The sequence below is a fragment of the Narcine bancroftii genome, unplaced genomic scaffold (assembly GCF_036971445.1).
Source record: "Narcine bancroftii isolate sNarBan1 unplaced genomic scaffold, sNarBan1.hap1 Scaffold_158, whole genome shotgun sequence".
In the NCBI taxonomy this organism is placed as follows: domain Eukaryota; kingdom Metazoa; phylum Chordata; class Chondrichthyes; order Torpediniformes; family Narcinidae; genus Narcine; species Narcine bancroftii.
The window spans coordinates 7,352,974-7,361,641 of NW_027211893.1; positions in this window are offsets into that span (position 1 = coordinate 7,352,974).

The following is an 8,668-nucleotide window of genomic DNA, read 5'->3' on the forward strand; positions in this document are numbered from 1 at the left end:
CACGGGAAATCAGAGGCGGGGAATCAGAGCTGGGGAATCAGAGGCGGGGAATCAGAGTTGGGGAATCAGAGGCAGGGAATCAGATATGGGCAAACAAGGGCAGGGAATCAGAGGCGGGGAAACAGAGGCGGGGAATCATATATGGGGAATCAGAGGTGTGGAATCAGAGGTTGGGAATCAGAGGCAGGGAATCAGAGGCGGCGAAACAGAGGCGGGGAATCAGATATGGGGAATCGGAGGTGGCGAATCAAAGGCGGTGAAACAGAGATGGGGAATCAGGGCAGGGAATCAGAGGCAGGGAATCAAACACGGGGAATCAGAGCTGGGGAATCAGAGGCGGGGAATTAGAGTTGGGGAATCAGAGGAGGGGAATCAGAGGCGGGGAAACAGAGGCAGGGAATCAGATATGGGGAATCAGAGGTGGGGAATCAGAGGTTGGGAATCAGAGGCAGGGAATCAGAGGCGGGGAATCAGAGGCAGGGAGTCAGATGTGCGGAATCGCAGATGGGTAATCAGAGGTAGGGAATCAGAGGTGGGGAATCAGAGGCGGGGAATAAGAGGCCGGGAATCAGATATGGGGAAACAGAGGTGGGGAATCAGAGGCGGGGAAACAGAGGCGGGGAATCAGATATGGGGAATCAGAGGTGGGTAATCAGAGGTTGGGAATCAGAGGCAGGGAATCAGAGGCTTGGAATCAGATGCAGGGAATCAGATGCGGGGATTCAGAGGCGGGGAATCAGAGCTGGGGAATCAGAGGTGGGGAATCAGAGTTTGGGAATCAGAGGCGGGGACTTAGATATTGGGAAACAAAGGCGGGGAATCAGAGGCGGGGAAACAGAGGCGGGGAGTCAGATATGGGGAATCAGAGGTGGGGAATCAGAGGCAGGGAATCAGATGTGCGGAATCAGAGATGGGGAATCAGAGATGGGGATTCAGAGGCGGGGAATGAGAGGCCGGAATCAGATGCCGGGAATAAGAGGCCGGGAATCAGAGGCCGGAATCAGATGCCGGGAATAAGAGGCCGGGAATCAGAGGTGGGGAATCAGAGTCCGGGAATCAGAGATGGGGATTCAGAGGCGGGGAATGAGATATGGGGAGTCAGAGGCGGGGAATCAGAGGCGGGGAAACAGATGCGGGGAATCAGATATGGGGAATCAGAGGTGGCGAATCAAAGGCGGTGAATCAGAGATGGGGAATCAGAGGCCGGGAATCAGAGGCAGGGAATCAAACACGGGGAATCAGAGGCGGGGAATCAGAGCTGGGGAATCAGAGGCCGGGAATCAGAGTTGGGGAATCAGAGGCGGGGAAGCAGAGGCAGGGAATCAGACGCGGGGATTCAGAGGCGGGGAATCATAGTTGGGAATCAGAGGCGGATAATCAGATATGGGGAAACAGAGGTGGGGAATCAGGGGCGGGGAAACAGAGGCGGGGAATCAGATATGGGGAATCGGATGCAGGGAATCAGAGGCGGGGAATCGGAGCTGGGGAATCAGAGGCGGGGAATCAGAGTTGGGGCATCAGAGGTGGGGAATTAGATATGGGGAAACAGAGGCGGGGAATCAGAGGCGTGGAAACAGAGGCGGGGAATCAGATATGGGGAATCAGAGGTGGGGAATCAGAGGCAGGTAATCAGATGTGCGGAATCAGAGATGGGGAATCAGAGGCAGGGAATCAGAATCAGAAGCGGGGAGTCAGAGGCCGGGAATCAGAGGCCTGGAATCAGATGCTGGGAATAAGAGGCCGGGAATCAGAGGTGGGGAATCAGAGTCCGGGAATCAGAGATGGGGAGTCAGAGGCGGGGAATGAGATATGGAGAATCAGAGGCGGGGAATCAGAGGCGGGGAAACAGAGGTGGGGAATCAGATATGGGGAATCAGAAGTGGCGAATCAAAGGCGGTGAATCAGAGATGGGGAATCAGAGGCGGGGAATCAGAGGCAGGGAATCAAACACGGGGAATCAGAGGCGGGGAATCAGAGCTGGGGAATCAGAGGCTGGGAATCAAAGTTGGGGAATCAGAGTCAGGGAATCAGATATGGGGAAACAGGGGCGGGGAATCAGAGGCGGGGAAACAGAGGCGGGGAATCAGATATGGGGAATCAGAGGCGGGGAATTAGAGTTGGGGAATCAGAGGCGGGGAATCAGTGGCGGGGAAACAGAGGCGGGGAATCAAACACGGGGAATCAGAGGTGGGGAATCAGAGGTTGGAAATCAGAGGCAGGGAATCAGCGGCGGGGAATCAGAGGCGGGGAATCAGAGGCAGGGAATCAGAGGCGGGGAATCAGAGGCGGGAATCAGAGGCCGGGAATCAGATATGGGGAAACAGAGGCGGGGAATCAGAGGCGGGGAAACAGAGGCTGGGAATCAGATATGGGGAATCAGAGGTGGGGAATCAGAGGTTGGGAATCAGAGGCAGGGAATCAGAGGCTTGGAATCAGATGCAGGGAATCAGATGCGGGGAATCAGAGGCGGGGAATCAGAGCCAGGGAATCAGAGTCTGGGAATCAAAGTTGGGGAATCAGAGGCAGGGAATCAGATATGGGGAAACAGGGGCGGGGAATCAGAGGCGGGGAAACAGAGGCGGGGAATCAGATATGGGGAATCAGAGGCGGGGAATTAGAGTTGGGGAATCAGAGGCGGGGAATCAGAGGCGGGGAAACAGAGGCGGGGAATCAAACACGGGGAATCAGAGGTGGGGAATCAGAGGTTGGGAATCAGAGGCAGGGAATCAGAGGCGGGGAATGAGAGGCAGGGAATCAGATGTGCGGAATCGGAGATGGGGAATCAGAGGCAGGGAATCAGAGGCGGGGAATCAGAGGCAGGGAATCAGAGGCCGGGAATCAGATATGGAGAAACAGAAGCGGGGAATCAGAGGCGGGGAAACAGAGGCTGGGAATCAGGTATGGGGAATCAGAGGTGGGGAATCAGAGGCGGGGAATCAGAGCTGGGGAATCAGAGGTGGGGAATCAAAGTTGGGGAATCAGAGGCGGGGACTTAGATATGGGGAAACAGAGGCGGGGAATCAGAGACGGGGAAACAGAGGCGGGGATTCAGATATGGGGAATCAGAGGTGGGGAATCAGAGGCAGGGAATTAGATGTGCGGAATCAGAAATGGGGAATCAGAGGCAGGGAATCAGAATCAGAAGCAGGGAATCAGAGGCCGGGAATCAGAGGCCGGGAATCAGAGGCCGGAATAAGATGCCGGGAATAAGAGGTCGGGAATCAGAGGTGGGGAATCAGAGTCCGGGAATCAGAGATGGGGAATCAGAGGCGGGGAATGAGATATGGGGAATCAGAGGCGGGGAATCAGAGGCGGGGAAACAGTGGCGAGGAATCAGATATGGGGAATCAGAGGTGGCGAATCAAAGGCGGTGAATCAGAGATGGGGAATCAGAGCTGGGGAATCAGAGGCAGGGGATCAAACACGGGGAATCAGAGGCGGGGAATCAGAGCTGGGGAATCAGAGGCGGGGAATCAGAGTTGGGGAATCAGAGGCGGGGAATCAGAGCTGGGGAATCAGAGGTGGGGAATCAGAGTCGGGGAATCAGAGGCAGGGAATCGGATGTGCGGAATCAGAGATGGGGAATCAGAGGAGGGGAATCAGAGGCGGTGAATCTGAGATGGGGAATCAGAGGCTGGGAATCAGAGGCAGGTTATCAGACACGGGGATTCAGAGGCTGGGAATCAGACTGGGGGAATCAAAGGCGGGGAATGAAGCTGGGGAATCAGAGGCAGGGAATCAGAGGCAGGGAATCAAACACGGGGAATCAGAGCTGGGGAATCAGAGGCGGGGAATTAGAGTTGGGGAATCAGAGGAGGGGAATCAGAGGCGGGGAAACAGAGGCGGGGAATCAGATATGGGGAATCAGAGGTGGGGAATCAGAGGTTGGGAATCAGAGGCAGGGAATCAGAGGCGGGGAATCAGAGGCAGGGAATCAGATGTGCGGAATCGGAGATGGGTAATCAGAGGTAGGGAATCAGAGGTGGGGAATCAGAGGCGGGGAATAAGAGGCCGGGAATCAGATATGGGGAAACAGAGGTGGGGAATCAGAGTCGGGGAAACAGAGGCGGGGAATCAGATATGGGGAATCAGAGGTGGGGAATCAGAGGTTGGGAATGAGAGGCAGGGAATCAGAGGCTTGGAATCAGATGCAGGGAATCAGATGCGGGGAATCAGAGGCGGGGAATCAGAGCTGGGGAATCAGAGGTGGGGAATCAGAGTTGGGGAATCAGAGGCGGGGACTTAGATATTGGGAAACAAAGGCGGGGAATCAGAGGCGGGGAAACAGAGGCGGGGAGTCAGATATGGGGAATCAGAGGTGGGGAATCAGAGGCAGGGAATCAGATGTGCGGAATCAGAGATGGGGAATCAGAGGCAGGGAATCAGAATCAAAAGCAGGGAATCAGAGGCCGGGAATCAGAGGCCGGAATCAGATGCCGGGAATAAGAGGCCGGGAAACAGAGGTGGGGAATCAGAGTCCGGGAATCAGAGATGGGGATTCAGAGGCGGGGAATGAGATATGGGGAATCAGAGGCGGGGAATCAGAGGCGGGGAAACAGATGCGGGGAATCAGATATGGGGAATCAGAGGTGGCGAATCAAAGGCGGTGAATCAGAGATGGGGAATCAGAGGCCGGGAATCAGAGGCAGGGAATCAAACACGGGGAATCAGAGGCGGGGAATCAGAGCTGGGGAATCAGAGTTGGGGAATCAGAGGCGGGGAAGCAGAGGCAGGGAATCAGACGCGGGCATTCAGAGGCGGGGAATCATAGTTGGGAATCAGAGGCGGATAATCAGATATGGGGAAACAGAGGCGGGGAATCAGGGGCGGGGAAACAGAGGCGGGGAATCAGATATGGGGAATCGGATGCAGGGAATCAGAGGCGGGGAATCAGAGCTGGGGAATCAGAGGCGGGGAATCAGAGTTGGGGCATCAGAGGTGGGGAATTAGATATGGGGAAACAGAGGCGGGGAGTCAGAGGCGTGGAAACAGAGGCGGGGAATCCGATATGGGGAATCAGAGGTGGGGAATCAGAGGCAGGTAATCAGATGTGCGGAATCAGAGATGGGGAATCAGAGGCAGGGAATCAGAATCAGAAGCGGGGAGTCAGAGGCCGGGAATCAGAGGCCTGGAATCAGATGTTGGGAATAAGAGGCCGGGAATCAGAGGTGGGGAATCAGAGTCCGGGAATCAGAGATGGGGAGTCAGAGGCGGGGAATGAGATATGGAGAATCAGAGGCGGGGAATCAGAGGCGGGGAAACAGAGGTGGGGAATCAGATATGGGGAATCAGAGGTGGCGAATCAAAGGCGGTGAATCAGAGATGGGGAATCAGAGGCGGGGAATCAGAGGCAGGGAATCAAACACGGGGAATCAGAGGCGGGGAATCAGAGCTAGGGAATCAGAGGCTGGGAATCAAAGTTGGGGAATCAGAGTCAGGGAATCAGATATGGGGAAACAGGGGCGGGGAATCAGAGGCGGGGAAACAGAGGCAGGGAATCAGATATGGGGAATCAGAGGCGGGGAATTAGAGTTGGGGAATCAGAGGCGGGGAATCAGTGGCGGGGAAACAGAGGCGGGGAATCAAACACGGGGAATCAGAGGTGGGGAATCAGAGGTTGGAAATCAGAGGCAGGGAATCAGAGGCGGGGAATCAGAGTTGGGGATTCAGAGGCGGGGAATCAGATATGGGGAAACAGAGGCGGGGAATCAGAGGCGGGCAAACAGAGGCGGGGAATTAGATATGGGGAATCAGAGGTGGGGAATCAGAGGTGGGGAATCAGAGATGGGGAATCACAGGCGGGGAATCAGAGGCAGGGAATAGAACGCGGGGAATCAGAGGCAGGGAATCAGAGTTGGGGCATCAGAGGTTGGGAATTAGATATGGGGAAACAGAGGCGGGGAATCAGAGGCGGGGAAACAGAGGCGGGAAATCAGATATGGGGAATCAGAGGTGGGGAATCAGAGGCAGGGAATCAGATGTGCAGAATCAGAGATGGGGAATCAGAGGCAGCGAATCAGAATCAGAAGCGGGGAATCAGAGGCCGGGAATCAGAGGCCGGGAATCAGATGCTGGGAATAAGAGGCCGGGAATCAGAGGTGGGGAATCAGAGTCCGGGAATCAGAGATGGGGATTCAGAGGCGGGGAATGAGATATGGAGAATCAGAGGCGGGGAATCAGAGGCGGGGAAACAGAGGTGGGGAATCAGATATGTGGAATCAGAGGTGGCGAATCAAAGGCGGTGAATCAGAGATGGGGAATCAGAGGCGGGGAATCAGAGGCAGGGAATCAAACACGGGAAATCAGAGGCGGGGAATCAGAGGCAGGGAATCAGATATGGGCAAACAAGGGCAGGGAATCAGAGGCGGGGAAACAGAGGCGTGGAATCATATATGGGGAATCAGAGGTGTGGAATCAGAGGTTGGGAATCAATGGCAGGGAATCAGAGGCAGCGAAACAGAGGCGGGGAATCCGATATGGGGAATCGGAGGTGGCGAATCAAAGGCGGTGAAACAGAGATGGGGAATCAGGGCAGGGAATCAGAGGCAGGGAATCAAACACGGGGAATCAGAGCTGGGGAATCAGAGGCGGGGAATTAGAGTTGGGGAATCAGAGGAGGGGAATCAGAGGCGGGGAAACAGAGGCGGGGAATCAGATATGGGGAATCAGAGGTGGGGAATCAGAGGTTGTGAATCAGAGGCAGGGAATCAGAGGCGGGGAATCAGAGGCAGGGAGTCAGATGTGCGGAATCGCAGATGGGTAATCAGAGGTAGGGAATCAGAGGTGGGGAATCAGAGGCGGGGAATAAGAGGCCGGGAATCAGATATGGGGAAACAGAGGTGGGGAATCAGAGGCGGGGAAACAGAGGCGGGGAATCAGATATGGGGAATCAGAGGTGGGGAATCAGAGGTTGGGAATCAGAGGCAGGGAATCAGAGGCTTGGAATCAGATGCAGGGAATCAGATGCGGGGAATCAGAGGCGGGGAATCAGAGCTGGGGAATCAGAGGTGGGGAATCAGAGTTTGGGAATCAGAGGCGGGGACTTAGATATTGGGAAACAAAGGCGGGGAATCAGAGGCGGGGAAACAGAGGCGGGGAGTCAGATATGGGGAATCAGAGGTGGGGAATCAGAGGCAGGGAATCAGATGTGCGGAATCAGAGATGGGGAATCAGAGGCAGGGAATCAGAATCAGAAGCAGGGAATCAGAGGCCGGGAATCAGAGGCCGGAATCAGATGCCGGGAATAAGAGGCCGGGAATCAGAGGTGGGGAATCAGAGTCCGGGAATCAGAGATGGGGATTCAGAGGCGGGGAATGAGATATGGGGAATCAGAGGCGGGGAATCAGAGGCGGGGAAACAGATGCGGGGAATCAGATATGGGGAATCAGAGGTGGCGAATCAAAGGCGGTGAATCAGAGATGGGGAATCAGAGGCCGGGAATCAGAGGCAGGGAATCAAACACGGGGAATCAGAGGCGGGGAATCAGAGCTGGGGAATCAGAGGCCGGGAATCAGAGTTGGGGAATCAGAGGCGGGGAAGCAGAGGCAGGGAATCAGACGCGGGGATTCAGAGGCGGGGAATCATAGTTGGGAATCAGAGGCGGATAATCAGATATGGGGAAACAGAGGCGGGGAATCAGGGGTGGGGAAACAGAGGCGGGGAATCAGATATGGGGAATCGGATGCAGGGAATCAGAGGCGGGGAATCGGAGCTGGGGAATCAGAGGCGGGGAATCAGAGTTGGGGCATCAGAGGTGGGGAATTAGATATGGGGAAACAGAGGCGGGGAATCAGAGGCGTGGAAACAGAGGCGGGGAATCAGATATGGGGAATCAGAGGTGGGGAATCAGAGGCAGGTAATCAGATGTGCGGAATCAGAGATGGGGAATCAGAGGCAGGGAATCAGAATCAGAAGCGGGGAGTCAGAGGCCGGGAATCAGAGGCCTGGAATCAGATGCTGGGAATAAGAGGCCGGGAATCAGAGGTGGGGAATCAGAGTCCGGGAATCAGAGATGGGGAGTCAGAGGCGGGGAATGAGATATGGAGAATCAGAGGCGGGGAATCAGAGGCAGGGAAACAGAGGTGGGGAATCAGATATGGGGAATCAGAGGTGGCGAATCAAAGGCGGTGAATCAGAGATGGGGAATCAGAGGCGGGGAATCAGAGGCAGGGAATCAAACACGGGGAATCAGAGGCGGGGAATCAGAGCTGGGGAATCAGAGGCTGGGAATCAAAGTTGGGGAATCAGAGTCAGGGAATCAGATATGGGGAAACAGGGGCGGGGAATCAGAGGCGGGGAAACAGAGGCGGGGAATCAGATATGGGGAATCAGAGGCAGGGAATTAGAGTTGGGGAATCAGAGGCGGGGAATCAGTGGCGGGGAAACAGAGGCGGGGAATCAAACACGGGGAATCAGAGGTGGGGAATCAGAGGTTGGAAATCAGAGGCAGGGAATCAGCGGCGGGGAATCAGAGGCGGGGAATCAGAGGCAGGGAATCAGAGGCGGGGAATCAGAGGCGGGAATCAGAGGCCGGGAATCAGATATGGGGAAACAGAGGCGGGGTATCAGAGGCGGGGAAACAGAGGCTGGGAATCAGATATGGGGAATCAGAGGTGGGGAATCAGAGGTTGGGAATCAGAGGCAGGGAATCAGAGGCTTGGAATCAGAT